Genomic DNA, 18,301 nt, shown 5'->3' with positions numbered 1-18,301 from the left:
CATCATCCTCCAGGAAGCATAGGACGTCCTGACCTGACCACTCTGATTCTTATCTAAAGTTACAGGACCACCCAATAACCACACCCCACCTGTACTGAGACCATTTTAATGACTTTTTCACATAATCTTCCCCTTGTCTTGTATAGAGATAACTCACACACCTATGCCTTATAAATTTAGAGTTACCCTCAACCCATTTTTGCGTCTCTTCGCTGCCCATGGATCCTATCCCCATGTTGCAGCTCTTACTGCCCGTGGGTCCTGTCCCCATGCTATTCTCTGAATAAAGGAGCACTACTGCCAGACCTTGAGAGTCCAGGAAATCTTTCCTTCGACTCCTCAGCTCGCCAAGCCCGCATCAAAAGACACACAAAGACTCACCTAAAAATGGCATACAGACTTGAGAGCATACATACACACATCTCACATCTTGAGGTTCTCTTGCCTAAATGGAACACAAATTCTATTTGGTTCCACAATTTTCTTGCCTTACTCACATAATAACTCTCCATCAACTTAGATTTTAAAACTCCAAGAGCAAACAAATCTAGAATCAGAGGGCTGCAGCCTTCACTTGATAAACGGATTCAAGGAGACACAAATATGCAGATCAGCTAATAGAAGATTCCTGCTTGCCTACAGTTCAAAAGGAAAACCCACACTTGGAAAGCTAACCATATTCCCAAACTTGCAGTCTAGGCTCTCCTGGTTAAGATGTAACCCCTGGAGGGGGTCGGTCCCTGGTGAAGGAGGGTGGGGACCTGAGCAGCCACAGGAATGAAGTCTGGGAGCTCCAGAGGACAAATAGGTTTAATAGGACGAATTGGGCTGTTAAAAGCCCTGGAATAATCAACCCTTCACTAACTAGGCTTCCTCTACAGTTTCCAATCCTACAAGGCCCTGGGTGATTTATATTGGGCCGTATTAACTACTTTATTTGGGTGCTAAGGTCCCTGGGGTCCTAATTTGTCAAGCCAATTTGTAAGTGGCAGAGACTTCATTTAATTTTAAGTCTGATCAATTAGCTCTGATCACTGGTTCAGAACTCCTCAGCTCACTATGGGATATTTTATGATAATAAGTGTTATGACCATGGAGAATTTAGGCAGGACCACAGTTCTGATGGCTAAAGATGAAATACTTGTCCAATTTGTCCTCCATATTATATTCATTAACATCCCTAAGATCATCAGGGGCACCTTCCTTAAATTTAGTGGGTTCCAAGGTATAACTGTAATATGACACCTAGCGCCACCAGGGTTCTGAGCCTCCCCTATAACAACTGGTTGCTTTATAGGGTTTAAACCCTGGGCTTAAGTCAGGTTTGAACCAATCCCTTGTGTCACAGGGGTGCCATGGGTGTTGTCCCCTGCAACCCTGAAGGTCAGGATCTTTGTGGCAGCAGACGCAGGGGCAGCAGCAGAGGTACTGGAAGGGCCTGGGGAGCCCTCTGGTGTCAGGAGCGTGGACTCAGCCTGCTACCTACTGCCTGCCTTTCAGCCACACTTCTCTTTTTCTTTAAATGACAGCTCTTTCAAGAGTGACCATCTGATGGACCCACCTCTTGCAAAAGGTATAGTCCCTGTCCACCCCCATCCCTGGAGTATGTCAGGGCCCACCCAGCCTCTGTCACAGCTTCACTCTAACACACAGAAAGATCCCACCAGAAACACGACCCAGGACTCATTTAAGGAGGCCCCAATCCATAATCCTGCTCCCAAATGCCTATAAATTCTTCAAACTGCCAGCACTGGGCAGCTGAACCTACAACTGTGGCTTAGAGCTATAGGGTCAGCAATGCAACATGGGGCCACTGAGCTCACAGCACGAGCTCCCCAGCAAGCTGCACCCACAGTGCCTGTCACCACAAGGCGGCAGAGCCGGTAAGCAAGTCAGAGCAGGACAAGACAAACCCACGGGTGGGGTCATGTCTGGACATGCTGCGCAGGGCGCCAACTGTTATGGTCACCTGCAGGGGGTGGTTCCGTTGTTGACACTGATGCCAGGGTGGCACACACACACACAGACAGGCTAGGAAAGACTCACATAAGAGAGGTCTGAGGGGAGGGCAGGGCCAGCCTCTCAAGCAGCTCTGACAGGGCTCAGAAAGCAAGGAATGGAGCCTGGCCTGGGGCTTCACTGGGCCTGGGGGTGGGGCCGGGGCAAGAGCTCCTCACACAGGCAGGGGCTGGGGTGGTGGGAATCTCCTGTCTGCTCTAGAGGAGAGAGCACCCAGGCTTCCTCCTCAGCTTGTCCAGGTGGGGGCACAAGGGGAGGAGAGTGGGGTGAGACCTAAGCTGTGAGCAGTCACCCAAAATGTAGAGGCGGACTTCTCCTTACAGGGACAAATGTGCTTAAGAAAAATATGCATTCCCATTGATCTACATAAAGAAAGACTGACAGGAGTCTCAAGAAATGATCAACGGCCGGCCCTGTGGCTGAGTGGTTAAGTTCATGCACTCTGCTTTGGCAGCCCAGGGTTTCGCTGGTTCCGATCCTGGGCACAGACATGGCACCACTCATCAAGCCATGCTGAGGTGGCATCCCAGATGCCACAACTAGAAGGACCCACAACTAAAAATATACAATATGTACCAGGGGGCATTGGGGAGAAAAAGGAAAAATAAAATCTTTTTTTAAAATTTTATTTCATTTTATTTATTTATTTATTAAAGATTTTATTTTTCCTTTTTCTCCCAAAGCCCCCCAGTACATAGTTGTGCATTTTAGTTGTGGGTGCTCCTAGTTGTGGCATGTGGGACGCCACCTCAGCATGGCCTGACGAGCGGTGCCATGTCCACGCCCAGGATCCGAACTGGTGAAACCCTGGGCAGCGGAAGCGGAGCGCACGAACTCAACCGCTCGGCCATGGGGTCGGCCCCAAAATCTTTTTTTTTTAATTAAATTTTACTTTTTTCCTTTTTCTCCCCAAAGCCCCCTGGTACATGTTGTATATTTTTAGTAGTGGGTCCCTCTAGTGTGGCATGTGGGACGCTGCCTCAGCATGGTTTGATGAGCAGTGCCATGTCACTGCCCAGGATTCGAACCAATGAAACACTGGGCCACCTGCAGCGGAGCACGTGAACTTAACCACTCGGCCACAGGGCCAACCCCGAAAAATAAAATCTTTAAATAAAAAAACGGAAATGATCAGAACTGTATTGGGGGTGGCTAGATTAACAGCACTGTAGGGAACAAGGCTATATTGGCAGTGAGTCTTCTAGAGTTCGACTTTGCTATCTTACAGATTCATTTCAACTAAACAAATTTATGCATATGTAGGGGAGGAAGACATCTCCACTACCCACTCTAGGTCCTTCTGCCTGGACAATGAATTAAATTCACATGAGACAGAATAACAGGAGAAAATCAAACAGAGCTTTATAACATGTATACATGGGAGAGACCCAGAAAAACTGAGTAGCTCCTCAAAATGGCAGACTTTCTCGCCTTAAATACCCTCCTCAGCTAAAGACAAAGGAGGATGCTGGGGGTGGGGAGAGTTAGTTATGGGAGGTTCCCAGAAAAGCACAATAAAAAAGAGTAAGGTCATTATGCAGATTTGAGTCCTTGCCTTCCACACTGAGAAGAGTTTCTAGAGAGAAGGTCATCCTCCCTTCTTCCTGGTACAGAGAGGGAGACACCTTTAGAGATGGAGATTTCCTTTACAAATGGACATGTCTCTTACAAAGGCTAAATTCTACTTTTCAGAGTTTCTGAAAACTAACTCTGATGTGACAGCATTTGTATGTTCTGAAATGTGAGTGACCATAATTGTGACCGGTGCCTGGAGAATGTCCCTCCAAATTGATGCTCTCCAAATAGTATGGCCTTGAATGTGAAAATTGTCCCACTTCCACTGGCCCAACCAAACCACTAGCCTGTTAGCAACTGCCCATGAGTCAGTAAAAATGTGGACAAGAGGCTTGTCATGGGCAATGGCACTCTGCACAGCCATTTGTACTGCCACCAGCTCAGCAAGCTGAGCCAACCCTGACTTGCCATCTTTGATGAGTGGCACCACTGGCAGGAAGGCACACTCTGCTCTCCATCAGGCTCCACCATGTCCAGTGGTGGCATTGCTGTCTGTGAAGTACACGGACTCTTAGTAGCTCCATCAGCTCTTCCCAGGGTCCACCCAGGCCACCAGAGGCTTAGGCAATGGGGGTGCTGTCACCAGTTCCTCAAGGTCCACGGGGTGAGGCTTAGGGAACTCACATCCTCCTGTAATTTAGAAAGATCTGCCATGTCAGGTTGAGCCCATTCCTGAAGGTACCATTTCCATTTTAGCAAAGAGGCATTGGTGGCCATGCCGAGCCACTGTTGGGAGGCATCCCTTTTCCATGATGTGACAGGAATGTGGGCATGCAGGAGACCAGGCTCCTGTCCTGTGAAGGCCTGTTTCTAACAAAGCCCAATGAGTGGGCAGAATTTGATGTTCCAATGGGGTATAGCAGGCAGCTGGGGGAGGCAGCCCTCTGTTCTAGAAACCCATAGGCAACCAGGAGGAGGCATGTTTAGTCCAAGGGTCCAGGACGCATAGTCCATGGTGGCCAGGGCCTCCATCTGAAGGAGGAGCCAGGAGCACCCAAGGGGAGAGCTTGATGGACTGACCTTTACACCAGCTGTAAGTCTTGCTGTTGAGATTCTCCCTGATGAATTGTGGGGGATTGTGTGACTGCGTGAATGAGTCTGAGAGTGATGGCTAAGTGTGGTGTGTGTTGCTCCAAAATGTGAAGAGACCTAAGATGTGTTGGGCTTGTAGCTCGATTGGAGGCTGAATAGTTAAGAATTGATGTTCATTTGCAAGTGAAATTTCCCAGCCTTTAGAGGACCCATGAATTCCCAGAAATTTAACAGTTGTGGCTGCCTTTGAATTTTATGTGGGGCCATAGCTCATCCTCTACATTGTAGGTGGGTCACCAGCCATGCTAGGCTCTCATGCACCACATCCTCTGAAGCGCCCCGAGTTAGAATGCCATCAACATAGTGTCTGACAGTGAGAGGGGACACTGTAAGGGCATCCAGGTTTTGCCAGCAAAGATTGTGGGCAATAGCCTGGCTGTTAAGATCACCCATAGGCAGCTGGGTAAAGGTATGTTGGGTCCCTTCAAATATGCAAACAATTTGACTGGGACTCCTTGGTGATCGATACTGCAGAGAACACATTAGCTAGATTGATCATGGCACAGTAGTCCCCTGGAGTCCTTTGCATGTCTTCTATTAATTGGACAATGTAGGGAATGGGAGCCCTAATAGGGGGCACCTGAGCATTTAAATTTCCATCGTGGACTGTGAGGCCCCACTCCACAGTAGCAGGCTTCTATGCCAGCCAAATGGGAGAATCGAAAGGAGATGCAGTGTTTCATAAATCTTGAATTGTGGGCTGTAATTCCTCAGTCCCCTACTGGAAATGATACTGGGGGTATTTACTGTCCAAAATCAGGAGTGGTAGTTTACAGGCTCCCAATGGGCAGCTCCCACCAGGAAGGCCAGGTTTGTAGGTTTGATCCAGATGGTGTGGTGACACCTTGAGGTGTCCATACTATAACAGGAAAGGGTAGGGCCAGAGAGGTCACCACCACTAAAAGATTTTCCTTTTTTTTTTTTTTTAGGAGGATTAGCCCTGAGGTAACATCTGTGGCCATCTTCCTCCACTTTTTTTTTAAATATATGTGGGATGCCGACCACTGCATGGCTTGCCAAGCAGTGCCATGTCTGCACTCAGGATCCGAACCGGCAAACCCTGTGCAACTGAAGCACAACGTGCGAACCTAACCGCTGTGCCTCTCGGCCGGCCTCGAAGGTTTTTAAGGCAGATTGTTTGGAGAGCGACATCCAATGGAAGTTGAACGGCTTCTCCTGTACCACCTGTTACCCCTTGTAATTTAAAGGGCGCCCCTGGCTTAGGTTTGGAGGGGTTCCCAGGAAGCACTGTAACTGGGGCTCCAGAGTCAATGGGAGCAGTAAAAGTTTGTTTCTTATGTGTGTCCCAATAGATAATTAAGGAAGTGTGCGGGCGATTGTCCCCCAGGGGAGAGACACTCTCTGGGGAATGGCCAGGTTCCTAGCACAGGGGCCTCGACTGCTGCCCCTCTCAGAGATCAGGGTACGGATCCCGGATCCTGCTGCCACGGCTGGGGCATTCTGAGAGTTGACAGCATCTATCCTTGGGGTGGGGAGTCGGCAGTCTCTTGTAGAGCCCACAGTGCCTGAGCAAATGCTTCTACTTTGTGGTCGGGCTGTCACGAAATTAGGTCATTCATGACCCCTGATCTCCAGAGCTGCCAGTGCAGGGTGACCTGCTGGTCATCTCATGAAGGAGAGAAATGGGACAAGGTGCCACCCCTCTGTGGTACCAATAAGGAGCCTGGAAGCCCCCATATTCCCTAGGGACCCTCTGTTCTGTTTCTGGGGGAGGGGGCAGTGGGGCCCATTCACCTTTAATGGCAAACAAGATCTGGAAAATTCTCTGTTATGTGTCCAGCTACAGCATCTATGCAGTCTACTGCTTGTTGTAGTGTAGCTGACATTTCCATGAATTGTGACAGCATGGCCTTAAGAATAGGAGACCCCCCTTTAAGAAGAACTCCTGAGGTGCTGGCCTCAAGGGTGTCTCCTCTGGGTTGGAAATGGTCATAGGGCTCTGTGGGGGCCTGGCTCTCAACAGAATGATACACCCATTGAACCATCCAATTTGATGTAACAGGAGGTGCGTGTCATGCAGGGTGTTCCATGCACAGTGAGCCTTCACTGTGATAACCGTGATGGAAGGCTGGGCTTGGCGCCAAGCCATGAAAGTCCAACTCAGGAGAGGCAGGGTGTCTCCCCCTCATTCCTGTGGGCTCCAGAGCTTGGGGGGTCTATTCTGCAGAGTCCATTTCCCCATTTCTTTGTCTGCATTTTCTGCCCTGGTGGCTCACGTCGTTTGGGAGTGTCCTCACTGTGGTGACAAGTCCGTGGTCTCCCCTACAGTATCTGTAATAAAATGGGCCCTCAATACCTTGAGGTTTTTTTTTTCTTAACAAATTGTGAATTCTGGGATCTTTGACCAGTCCAGCCAGCTGGCATGACTCAGTCTCAGTGAGCAACAGCTCGGAGTGACTCCAAAGACCTGTAAGAGCCAACATGTGCCTCTCTCCTCCTCCCTTTGTACAATTTTTTCTAAAAAACCTTGCACTTCTCTCAGGATAATTATTACAGTTACGTGTCTCTGTCTCTCCCTCCTGCTGGATAGTGACGGGGAAGACCTGAGCATGTTGCCTCTTCCCGACTCACATGCTGCTGCCTCCCATTCTAGGGTGTCCCCGTCATCCCCCAGGGGCTGGAGCCCACCTCTCCCAGTGCAGTGTTAGCTGATGCGCTCAGGAAAGCTCCCAAGCCCCGAGAATGCAGTAATGGCGATTTGGCCTGTTGATGCACCGCCACGCTCAGTGGAGCCCAGGCCATTGGAGCAGGGGTCTTACAAGCATCTGGTGGTTTTCAAACCTCCTCTGGGGACTTGGGAGGACCTGGTACCATGTGCTCAGGGGCCTGCTTTTCGGGAGAATTCATTCTGCTGCACCATGTTTTGGGTGGGACTCCCGATGTCCCCTGGGGTCAGGGATGATTTGTGACAGCCGCAAGGAATGCAGCACCATAAGAAGCACTTGCCTTGGCAGCGTTTGCCCGGACGGCCTGCCATGATGCCCCTGGGACAGTTGCCTCTGTCATGGGGTAGGGCCGGCTGGCCAAGCTCAACACCCCGATACCTGCCACTGACACCGTGGGCCCAGCAGCCGCCTCCCCTCCCGGCACCGATCTAGGGGAACTCTCCTCAGCTCCCAGGACCTGATGGCCCAGGCCCCTGGTCCCTGCCTGGGGGGACGGGGCAGAGCCCTACCTTCCCAGTCATCTCTCTGGGGCTCAACGCCAGGGCTTCCTAATGTGATTACAGCCCATCACCTCCAGCCCTGACACCCCGCGGGGCCTCTCAGAAAGTAGTGGAAGACACACCCACCTCACCCTGAGGCCTGCAGGCCGGTCTCTGCAAGGCGGTCTGACCTACAGCATTGACAGTGTAGGGCAGGAATCCAAGGCTTCACCTGGCAGCAGCTTATACAGCAGTGGAAATCCCCACCCCAGACCCCAGCAAGCGGTGGTTCCTCCCAGAGAGACTGAGCGGTCCAGGAGAGGAGGTTAGTAAGCCCTTCACAGCTCTGAGGCATCGAGTGCATACAAACAGCCCACAGCCCCATCGCCATGGCCAATCGTGTGCAGAAGCTGGAGCCAGTGTATTGAATTGATAGGTAGATTATGACCCACTGAAGGAGGGGGCACAGGCCACCCACACAGGGTCAGCAGGGAGCTCTCTCAGCATGCGAGCTCCCACTGTGGGGAAGTGAAACCCACAGGCTCATTTTGATGGAAGGGGCAGTTTCAACGCACCCACCCAAAGGAACAGAGTCACAGGATTTATTACTCAAAGGTCACAGAAGTGGGGGCTGAGGGTGCAGTGAGCCGGGGGAAGGGCCGTCCTCTGTCCAGGTCAGGAGCGAGCAGGAGACAGAGAGCAGGGAGCAAGCACCCGGTACTTAGAAGTGCGCTGTGGCAGAGGTCACTAACTATTCCCAGGCTGAACTCTAAGTGCTCAGTTTAAAAGGCGCCCTGGGAAAGTAAAGCGGGAACTTAGGGCAGAATCCTAAACTCAGGTCCTTCTCTAACCGTCCAGATTCTGGCTGTGAGCAGGGGCCTCAGACTGTAACACGCTGAGGCAGCAACTCAGAACAAAAGTTGTTTCTCACCAACCGCAATACAGAGCGAAATCACTTCCCCAGCTCCTCAGGTGGGCCCCGCTCTGGGTGAGCCCACTGCTGTCCTGGGGGACACTGGTATTGCCAGGACTCTCTTCCTCCTTTAGGGGCCACACGTCGTGCTTCCATTCAGTTAACTGCTGCCTGATTGCTCTCCTGTTTTCACCAGGGTCCTGGGGGCATCATTGGCTCTGCCAGTTAGTCCAATAACAGTCCGCTCCTTTGTAGAAACACTTCCTGAAGTCACTGTTGGATATTTGTTCCGACCCTTGCAAGCCCCCTCCCAGCAGTCTAATTCTCTGGTTCTTTCCAGAAACCAGTCAGCCCACAGTCTAAGCTGGATCTTTATGAAATACTCAAATCTACTGCTAATTGCCTTTCACCTCATTTTCCACTTCTTTGAGAGCGTCCTTTGACTTGAACTTCTCGTGATCTCTTGCCAGCCACCTTCATTCTTTGGAAAGGGATGAAGAGCTATGTGCTTTATGGCTTGCTTCACCCCCACTCTGTGCCAGGACCCTGGAGTTGTCTGGAGGACAACGGGAAGCCTCTTTCTGAGTGACAATACCACTTCAGGAGTTGAGTGCTCAGGGGAGGGGAGAGACAGGGGCCAGAGGTCGTCTTCATTGTGTCTCCTGGCACCTCATGGATGACTTATGTTCCAGCCACCTCAGCAGCTGGGACAGGGTGACCAGTGCCCCGGGAGTGTCACTTCACTGCCCCACAGATGTCGCCTGAGTTCCATGTGGAGGGAGTGAAACAATGGTGTCCCAACTTTTCAAGGCAACTCACCCCGCACTTGTTCACCCTTAGCAACAGGCCGCTGGGGCAGGCTTTGACAATTTGAAGTCCTCTTCTTCCTAGGAGGAAAGCCCTCAGAGTGGCAGCTGGGGTGACAGGGCTTGAGTTTGTTTTTGTTTTATATTCCACATGAGGAAAACATATGGCATTTTTCTTTCTCCTTCGGACTTATTTCACTGAGCATAACACCCTCAAGATCCATGCATGGTGTCACAAATGGCAAGATTTCATCTGTGACAACACTGACTCAGTAGTTGTTCAGCAGCCTGTTGTTTTCTCTCCACAGATTTGTGATTTCTTCAGTCTTCTTCCTGTAGTTGACCTCTGGTTTCATACCATTGTGGTCAGAACAGATTTTTGATCTGATTTCAGTTTGCTTGAATTTACTGAGATTTGCTGTGTGTCCCAACACAAATGTTCCACGTGCACTTGAGGAGGGTGGTATTCTGCTGCCTTTGGATGGAACGGTCTGTATATATCTAGGAAGTGTGTCTGTTACTGTGTTTCATTTAAGGCCAATGTTTGCTTGTTGACTTTCTGCCTGGGTGACCTACCCACTGATGTAAGTGGGGGGGTTAAAATCCCCAACTATTATCACGTTGCTGTCAATCTCTCCCTTGAGGTCTGCTAATGGGTGCTGTATATATTTGAGTGTTACCGTGTGGGTGCACATAGATTATTAACTGTTATGTCTTCCTGATGGGTTAGCCCCTTTATCAGTATATAATGTCCATCTCTGTTGTTACTGTTTTGGGTTGGAGTCTATTTGTCTGATGCCAGCATGGCCACACCCCCTTTCTTTTGGCTGCCATTTGCCTGGAGGCTCCTCTTCTGCCCCTTCGCTTTGAGCCTGTTTTTGTTTTTAGAGCTGAGCTGAGTGTCCTGGAGGTAGCGGAGAGTTGGGTCATGTCTTTTACTCCATGTGGCCACTCTGGGCCTTTTGACTGGTGATTTCAAGCCATTTACATTTAGGCTGATTATGGATCTGGGAGGACTTACCGGTGCCATTCTGTCTTTTGTTTTCTAATTGGTCTATATCTCCATTTTTCCTTTTCCCTTGTGTTCCTGTCTGCCATTTTACTTTGTGGTTTCCAATGATGTTTTTCTCAGGTTCCTCGTTTTTAATGCTTTGTTCCTCTGCTCTAAATTTTTGTTTTGTGGTTACCATGAGATTTGCATAAAACGTATCATACATAAAATAGTCCTTTTCCTGCTGATAGTTTATCTTCATTTGCCTGTACTGCTTCCATGCTTTTCCTCCTTCTCTTTTATGTTTTCTTGTCACAAATTACCCCAATTTATGTTGTGAGTTCATTTCCAAAGTGAAGTAGCAGCTAGGGAGATTTTTAGTTAGTTTTCAACTTTTAACCTTTTTGCCATAATTAAGTGTTTAACACCCTATTCTGAAATACCCATGCAATTTTCTGGTTCTGTCTATTATCACCTTACTCAAAGTCTTGAGTGATTTTGCCTTTTCACTTCAGTTAGAAGAGCGTCCTTCAACATTTCTTGTAAGGCAGGTCTAGAGGTGGTGGACTCCTGTAGGTTTTGTCTGTCTGGCAAAGCCTTTATTTCTCCCTCATAACTGAAGGATAACTTGGCTGGACAGAGTATTCTTGGCTGGCAGTTTTTATCTTTCAGTATTTTGAATATGTCATTGCACTCTCTCCTGGCCTGCAGAGTTTCTGCTGAGAAATCTTCTGATGGTCTAATTGGGATACCTTTGTAGGTTACTGGCTTTTTTCCTTGGCTGCCTTTCAAATTCTTTATCACTGAATTTTGACAGTTTTAATAGAATGTGTCTTGGAGAAGCTCTTTTTGCATTGAGATAATTAGGTAGTCTCAGCCTTGTGGACTTGTATATCTATTTCATCCCCCAGATTTGGGAAGTTCTCGGCTATTCTTTCCTTAAATAAGCTCTCTGCTCGCTTCTCCCCATTTTCTCCTTCTGGGATTCCCACTACCCTTATGTTGCCTTTTCTAATGGAGTCAGTTCTCAAAGAGTTTCTTCATTTTTAAAAAATCTTAGTTCTATCTCCTGTTTCACATGAATCATTTCTAGATTTCTACCTTTTTGTTTTTTCAGAAGATTAGCCCAGAGCTAACATCTGGCACCAATCCTCCACTTTTTTGCTGAGAAAGACTGGCCCTGAGTTAACATCCGTGCCCATCTTCCTCTATTTTATATGTGGGATGCCTACCACAGCATGGCTTGCCAAGTACTGCCATGTCTGCACTCAGGATCCAAACCGCCAAACCCTGGGCCGCCAAAGCAGAATGTGCGAACTTAACCACTGTGCCACTGGGCCCACCCCTGAGCTTTTGAATTCTCTCTTCCATATGTTCTACTGTATTTCTAATGCTTTTTCTTACATTCTTCATCTCATTTGTTGAGTTCTTCAGCTCCAGAATTTGATTCTCTTTTTATTAATAGTTTTTTTTTTTTTTTTTGAGGAAGATTAGCCCTCAGCTAACTGCTGGCAGTCCTCTTTTTTCCTGAGGAAAACTGGCCCTGAGCTACGATCTGTGCCCATCTGCCTCTACTTTATATGTGGGACGCCTACCACAGCACGGTGTGCCAAGCGTGCCATGTCCGCACCAAGGACTCAAACCAGCGAACCCCAGGTCACTGAGAAGCAGAACATGCGAACTCAACCACTGCACCACCAGGCCGGCCCCTGATTCTTTCTTTAGAGTTTCAATCTCTTTGGTAAAGTACTCCTCATCATTATGTTCCTGAGCTCATTGAACTGTCTCTCTGAGTTTTCTTGTAGCCCATTGAGTTTCCTCATGACAGCTATTGTGAATTCTCTATCAGATACATCACAACCTTCTGAGAAATTCTTTAGTGTCTGGAGAATTGTCATTTTCTTTTCATGACACCATGTTATGATTTGTCATGATTCTTTATGAGTTGTTCCTCTGCCAGCACATTTGAAGTGAACACCTTTCTTATTTAGGGACAGCTTTGTTTACCTTGATTCTAACAGTTCAACAGATGGGTATTTAGAGGACTGTCTTTGTTTTCCGGAAAGGGGTCCTATAGCACAGGAAAAAATAATGAATTTGGGGGAGTTTCCTGAAACTAGAGGCATGAATGTTTTTGACTCTCAGACTAGTCCACATGTTGGCAAATTCATCCCTAAAAGTTTCTGTGTTCCTAGAGGTGGCTAGCTCCAGTCACTTCTCCTCCCAGTAAGTGGTAATTCTCTATTTGTACCTGTCTCTCATTTTGGGGTCATTGGTTGCCATGTCATCTCAAGTCACTGATGGATCTAGGAAGAGGTGCTGCTTTTCAGGTTCGTCAGTTTTTCCTTGTGAAGATGAGAACGATCACTCTGACTCTTTATATCAGAACACAAATCATCCATTCACTTCTGTTGCTCTGTATTTCCCCTTGGGACACTACACCATTTTCACTTATTGATTCTACTGCTAAAGCCATCTACACTAATGGCGTAAATGATTGAGGGAGGCAGGGATGGCTCCACCAGGATGTAACCAGACAGACTGCTGTCCTGTCCGGAGGCCTGGACCTTCTCTCTTTGATTTAACTTTACCATGAATTACAACAGATGCCTAGGTACCTATCTCCTTTAGCTTAGAGACAACAAACACTAGTTAATTGCAGAGAAGACTACCATTAACCTTATGCTCTAAAGAATAGAATGCTAATAAATATTCTTGTGCTCATTTTTTACTTCCTTATCTCTCTGAGAATATTTGCAGAACCATTTCTGTACTAATCCTGAAAAATATATAAACGACACCTGTGCACAGTAAAGTTGGACTTGCTAACACCAACCCAAGTCTCACATCCTCTTTATTTTCCCCTCCCTCAGTTTTTCGCCGAAGCCGTCCCTCCCGCGGGAACCTGGACTCTGCCGAGGCTGGACTCTGGCAAGTGGCGCCCGAACAGGGACCTGACGGGTAAGTTCTCCCCTCTTCTCAGGACGGATAGGCTCCTACCTAGGGCTGGAAAGAAGAGCCCCCTTCAGCCCCTCTCTGGAAAGGGAGACTGAGGAAAGGACAGACAGGTAGTAGGTCAGAACTTAAAAAATTGAGAAGTTTTAGTCCCTCTCCCTCTCTAGAAAGGGAGAGTGAAATAAGTTTAGGAAGAGTAAGAAATATTAAGAACTTGTGAGAAGTTTTGGGCCATACTGAGTCTAAAGAAAGAAGGCTCTGTATAGAAATAATAACATGTATGCTTGCAAAAAAGAGACATAAAAGCCTCTTCGGGACAGATGCCACTATTCAGATAAATTTGATTTGAATAGTAATTAAACACCTATGTGAAAAGTGCAAACATATTATATTTAAGATGACAAAGACTCAATAAACCATTTGAATCGAGTCATCCAAATATGTGGAGGGATCCAGAAACGTGTAAGTATGGTTCCAGAACTCTGTTCAAATATTTAAGTGATATTATTCTTTTAATCTGTTGTCTCACTTGTTTTGTTATTGGTGTCAGCTTCCTACCCACATACCACAGGCAGCCCTCTTAGAGGAAGAGAGCTCTCCCTGGATGGATAATAAATACTTTAAGGCCAACTGGGCAGCAGCTACCATGGCTGCCAAGGGGTTTTCCTTCAGGGAAACATCACAAACACCAGCTGTCTGCCACAGAAATTTTCAGTGTTTTGGACATTTCTTGATTGGCAGGAAAGATCTTTGTTGAATGACTTCATGTGTGCCCAGGTCAGTAGCAGTGACTCCCATGACAATGAGCACGTGAGCACAAATGGTAGGAAAACAGCACATCTGTATGTGATGAGCCACAGGGGTTTTGAAGGAGGTGCCCCAAATGAAGCATTTACATGCAGGGCACACAGACCACAGGCAATGTGAGGGGAAGACTTGGCAGTGGGATACGACAGTGGTGGCCAGGGAGCACTGTTACAATAAACCAGAGACCTCTAGGAGTGAGTGTTCTGGCAGGAATGTCCACTAGGGAAAGGCCTGTATCTATCAGGAGCCAGTGAGCCTGACAATGAGAGCAAAGCAATGGGCCCCAAAGACTGGGATTGAGTCTAATCAATGCCTGCAACAGCAGGAAGGGCCATTGAGAAGAAAGCAAATTGGCCTGAGGAGGCCATTAGACTATCATCTGAGGGGGGTAGCCTGTGGTGGTAAAAGAGGTAAAATGTCCAGTGAACAACTTATTCAAGAGCCCAGTATTTCTTCTTTTCAGAATTGAGCTGACAATATCAATAAATTTAGACCATCTTGACGGCTCCTTGCATTTTGGCTTCAGCAGGGTAATGTATGATGGCATGAGTAATTTGTCCATATCAAGTTCTACCACGGTCTGAGCACAGCAAGGAGCCCAGAGGATCGGGGAACGGGCCTACCAAGTCTATTTCCCATCAGCTGTAGGGATCCCTTCCTCATCCTGCCAGGTGTGTCCATTGATGATATTACCAGTGACTTGCTTTTTCACATCAGGTTCACTGGTGATCACTGGGTTAACCATGGCAGAGGAGGGAAATCACTTCAATTTTGCCTACACTCTTAAGTTAGAGGTCTGTGAGTGGTTTCACATTATGTGGGATATAAGGCTAAGGTTAATACCATCAGGTCTGAGGTGTTGATATGTGTCTCAGAAATTCACATCAATTTATCACCCTGAGCAATACAAATCACCCTCTGCAGTTTGAGGGCTAATATGGGCAGATTAAGGAGCAGCCAGATTTGTAGTTGGGTATTTGAGAGGCAAGATATTCCCAGAATTCTTTAAGACATAGTGGGCAACCTTGGATAAGGGGTTGGTGGTATTCATGGCACCACACAGCTGGATCATGGGTAACAGCTCAGGATCTGTAAAAAATGTACAGATCGGTTGGATTCTGGGCTAAAAATGTTTCTATTGCTAACATGACTGTTGTTTGACTGATCACACTGATGCTTCAGTCCATTCTTTGATCAAGGATCGCCTGTCTGATGTAGCAACAGAAGGCAGCATCTCTGCAGTACACTCTGTCGGGTGTGGCAGAGCACACTGTTCATAAAGTTTATGAAAACCCTGGTCACCCATGTGCTCCTAAGTGACTCTCCAAGTGGCCAGTCTGTCTAAAATGGAAATGATCTCCTCAGGATGGATTACATCAGAGAAGAATGAAGCACTTCCGACTGTTCATGGGATACTCCAGAGGAGCAATGTTGGCTCCATGCTGTAAATACCCATCTCTTCAATGAGGAGGCTTTTGATTAGAAAGCCTGGAGGTTCCTGCATTCAGGACAAGGCAAATTGGGAAGCTGGCTTGCAGGATCATCCACTCAGGCTGTGGAAGGGACTCTATTTACATAAAGACTCTGTCAGTTGCCAGCAGTAGCTTCTCTAATTGTGTGCAGCACCCGGTGAAGAGAATAGTTCTGGTACAAGAATGTCTTGGGTAATTTATGTCCACCATGGGCGTCTATAGACGCTTGGATGCTCAATGAGAGGCAGCTAAGGCATCTTTGAGAAGGACTGTGGGGAGGGGGACACTAATGGAATGTCAAAGATTCCACAGCCTTTTGTTTCCCAATTCAACGTACGTCAATTTGTAAGTGTCGTGTGAATAAGTCAGCAAGCAGATCTGATAAATTTGAGATGGCTGAGTCACTGTGGGTAACAGAATGTGCCCATGACATGGTTTCTACCACTGCTTCTGTCACCCTCTCAGCTCAGGCCCCTCCTGTTGCCTCAGAGAAAATGTACAGTGAGACGTGTGGATTTCTAAAGATTTTCCCAAGTAAGCAGGCACAGAGTAGGCTTGAGTTGGGAAATGAAGAGCTGGAGATGGTCTATGGATGGCACCGAAAACAACTGATGCTAATGCACATGGACGAGGATGTCCCCAGGCAGATTCTGCTTGGGATACTTTATGTTTCAGACCTCAGAATTTCCAAAGATCTGTCCACGAACCTGATTTAAACTCAAAGACAATGTCTGGGAGCCCTCTCACTTCACTCTTAGTTAAGAGTCTGAGCTGAGGGCAGGTGCAACCCTAAGGGGTGTTTTCTCAAATAAGCCAGTGTTGCCAGAAAGGCCCGTTGAGGACTGAGTCCTTCATCTCAGTCCTGCAATCTTCCTAGGAAGGATGCCACAGTGGTGCAAAGGTTTGACCACATAAAAATCCAGGTTCAGGAGACCTTGACAGTCTTCTAGCATATGAAAGCAATTATATTATTCATTTTCTAATAATTATATATAAAATACTTAAGTGCCCTCATAAGTTTTCAGAAATGTTAGGAAGACTGCCATCAAAAGGTGAAAAAAATCCCATCACCTCAAAAGAACAATCCTGTGGTGTCCATTTGAATGAAACCCAATTCATAATTTACACTTTAAAAAAAGGGAAAACATCCTGTTCCCTTTGCTGTTTTAAACCTTGAAGCTGTTATTGCTCTTCCCCAATTTTCCACACCATGTGCTGGACATTTAAGGATATACAAAGGTAACCTGTGATCAGCTACCTGAGCACCAGGGCTTTCTGGACCATTGAAATTAAAGACTTCCAGCCACTCCTGTGATGAAAAGATATTGAAAATTTCCCATTTCTCCTCTTACACTCAATTACGATGTTACTAAAAATCATACCCTCTCTCTCCAGCTCACTCAATTATTCCTGGGATGGCTGCCTCTAACCAGCCAGAACTCTTTGTGGTGTTTCCACGGGGAGATCACAGCAGACTCACAGAGATGTCACTCTACTCAGAATTCACTCAGGATGAGCTAGAACAGGGCAGGTGAAGGCAACTGTCTCTCTAAGTGGGAGGAACTCCATGGTTTAATGGGGTGTATGTTGCACACTCCAGTCTGTAGAGCAGCAAAACGAAAATGCCAAATATGCTAACATTTTAAGTATTTGATGGTAATATAAAAATCCTCTCAAATGACCTTAAAAACAAAAGGCAATACAAATATCTGTGGCTTAGGTCAATAGGAAGTCTCAAGTCCCAGATAATAATAATAATGACATCCTTGCTCACTCCTACCCTCATAGAAAAGATATAAAAACACCTCAGCCTATTAGCTCAATGCCATTTTTTACTTTTCTTCAAAGGACTTATTTGTATTCTATAAAACAAAGCTTCACTGTGTCCATCACTTCTGCTTTTCCACAAACATGGGGGCACCAGGACTGCCAGACTTGTCTGTTTCATGCTCTGTATCCAGATCCTACTGTCTCACAGCTCTGCTAGTGTGTACACTGACTCCACACTGCATGGCTTGTGGGGGACGCTGACACGGTACCAGCAAGAGCACAGTCTCGGAAAAGGAAAGGCTTCAGAGTGGCACAGTCGTCCTATTTCCCTGGCTGGGTTTCACTGTCTCACAATTTACCTAAACTCAGAGGCCTCAACTGAGTCTAAAGGAGATATTGTAAATGAGGTACTTCATAGTAAACAGTGTCCAATTCACCATAGGAAATACATCGGTGTTTTGACTGTAAGTAGGAAAGGCAAAGCTGTTCCAGAGGATCAGGAGCTGGCTGTATCCACTGCAAGGCCAAGTCTTACTCTGCTGAAGAGAAAAGGGTCCGACAGCATGTTCATTAAAAGTACAGATTCCACGACAAACTAACAGTATTTTGTGACCATAGAGGTAAAAATGATAAAGGATAAAACTCCAGATCCTAAAAATGGCCATTTTCCTCACTCTTACCAAAACGACTGGCTGGAACTTCTTAAAAATTAACCTACCTTCACTACGTTGTTTT

The sequence above is a fragment of the Equus caballus genome, chromosome 7 (genome assembly GCF_041296265.1).
Source record: "Equus caballus isolate H_3958 breed thoroughbred chromosome 7, TB-T2T, whole genome shotgun sequence".
NCBI lineage: Eukaryota > Metazoa > Chordata > Mammalia > Perissodactyla > Equidae > Equus > Equus caballus.
The sequence above is the reverse complement of the archived record's forward strand: the minus strand, read 5'-3'. Positions refer to the sequence as shown.